Here is a 2,294-nt window from a genome sequence, read left to right on the forward strand (position 1 = left end):
ACAGACCTTGTGGAAGAAACCTACACTATCTAGGTAAGATGCATTTATTGTATAATGTAGATAGTACAATGCACATATACAGAACATCTGTACACTGTCAGGAACATCCTGGGAAGAAACCAGATGCAATCAGACAAGTGGCCAGAGTGTGTGTGTGTGTATATATATATATATATATATATATATATATATATATATATATATATATATATATATATATATTTACCTAACAAAGTAACTCGCCAAACAGAAAATCAACTTGCCAAAATTTGTTCATGTATGAATTTTACTTCTGTCAAAAATAACGCAAAAGAGAGTAGTTACCATTGTTCATGACTAATGTGCATTTATTTCAAGACCCGAGTATTTTGATACTGTTGTTAAATACATAAATGAGAACAACACAGAGCACCATAATATAATATCAACAAATAATAATATATTGGAAAACTTGGCAACTTGGTGTATGAGTATTGAAAACAAACTTACTATCATGACTATAGCACCCAAAATATGTCCAACTTGCTTTCTGTATTTAACCATTTATAAGAGAGAAAGCATTAGGAGCTTCATATTGACTAGGAATCAACTTGAAAAAAAAATTATTCCATAAAAATCGTATCGCAGCCAAGGCCTACCCTGCTCCCACGTTTGCTTATAAGTCCTTTGTCGTTTCTCTTCTTCAGACCAAGGTCGCTTTGTCCCTGTCTCTGGCAGTTTCTGTACATAGGGTTGCCACCTGTGTCTGACAAAAATCCTGGACATTTTGACCATCCAATCGACCTTTTTGCTTGTAAGCAACGGCACCCTTCGCACATCTAACCCAAGACAAAAATCGCCCTTCTACGCTGAAATTGTATTGCTCTAATTAGTAAAAATGACGCTTTTGCTAGTTATTTGTTTAGTTAATTGCTTTACATAATAAAGCAGGTTGGCGGCACGGTGGTGTAGTGGTTAGCGCTGTCGCCTCACAGCAAGAAGGTCCTGGGTTCGAGCCCCAGGGCCGGCGAGGGCCTTTCTGTGTGGAGTTTGCATGTTCTCCCCGTGTCCGCGTGGGTTTCCTCCGGGTGCTCCGGTTTCCCCCACAGTCCAAAGACATGCAGGTTAGGTTAACTGGTGACTCTAAATTGAGCGTAGGTGTGAATGCGAGTGTGAATGGTTGTCTGTGTCTATGTCTCAGCCCTGTGATGACCTGGCGACTTGTCCAGGGTGTACCCCGCCTTTCGCCCGTAGTCAGCTGGGATAGGCTCCAGCTTGCCTGCGACCCTGTAGAACAGGATAAAGCGGCTAGAGATAATGAGATGAGATGAATAAAGCAGGTCTTCATTATTTTGGTTTATTTCCAACAGTTTTTGGTTGTGGACACCTGGGGGCAGTAGTGGGCACAGGTAAAAGGGGAATACATAATTAAGTTCTGTTTGTTTGCTTATGTGGAATAAAAATAATTAATTTTTCATTGTATCTAAGAATACCTGAATGTAACAATGTAAGGTGTAGTGTCCAACAGCTTACCTGATTGCTTAGTGTGGTGTGTGCTTTGCTGTGCTTGCCTGTGCCTCTGCTGCTTGCTGCTCTTGGCTAAACAAATACATAGGAGGACATGTAACTGATATAACTGGGCACATACAGGAGTATGTACTACACTACACTATTTCATTTAATTCACCAAAACCTTACCTAATCTTCCATTTATATTTGGTGTTTTTCTTTGCTGCTGCTATGAGTCCTGGCTGATTTTCAATGAATGTCTTGAACTCAGTACAGAACAACTGAAAGTTTAGCCTGACTTGAAGCTCAGCCTTCACCATTGCAACAGAGAGTCTGTTTCTTTTATCAGTCCAAGCATCCTCCATTGCCCCTTTTCCACCAAAGCAGTTCCAGGGCTGGTTCGGGGCCAGTGCTTAGTTTGGAACCGGGTTTTCTGTTTCCACTGACAAAGAACTGGCTCTGGGGCCAGAAAAAACGGTTCCAGGCTAGCACCAACTCTCTGCTGGGCCAGAGGAAAGAACCGCTTACGTCAGCGGGGGGGCGGAGTTGTTAAGACCAACAACAATAACAAGACCGCGAAAGATCGCCATTTTTAAGCGACGAGAAGCAGCAGCTGTACAAACGCGAAGTCATCCATTATTATTGTTGTTGTTGTTGCTGCTGCTTCTTCCGCGTTGTTTTTGCTTTGATATTCGCGCCAAGGTTTATGCAAACGTAGCGCCGTAACTGACGTATACAGCGATGTAAGTGACGTATTCAGCGACGTAATGACGTGGCTCCGCTTAGCACGGCGAACTCGGAAAAGC

The 2,294-nt window shown here is 42.2% G+C and overlaps 1 long non-coding RNA gene across 1 annotated transcript; it reads left to right on the forward strand.

Annotated features, from left to right (window-relative positions):
• Nucleotides 1-840: 840 nt before the first annotated feature.
• On the forward strand, nucleotides 841-1,456 carry LOC132893999 (uncharacterized). The gene is made up of 2 exons (XR_009655605.1): nucleotides 841-930; nucleotides 1,320-1,456. It is a non-coding gene; the product is annotated as an uncharacterized LOC132893999 (long non-coding RNA).
• Nucleotides 1,457-2,294: the final 838 nt, after the last annotated feature.

Source organism: Neoarius graeffei, chromosome 11, assembly GCF_027579695.1.
Source record: "Neoarius graeffei isolate fNeoGra1 chromosome 11, fNeoGra1.pri, whole genome shotgun sequence".
NCBI classification, from domain to species: domain Eukaryota; kingdom Metazoa; phylum Chordata; class Actinopteri; order Siluriformes; family Ariidae; genus Neoarius; species Neoarius graeffei.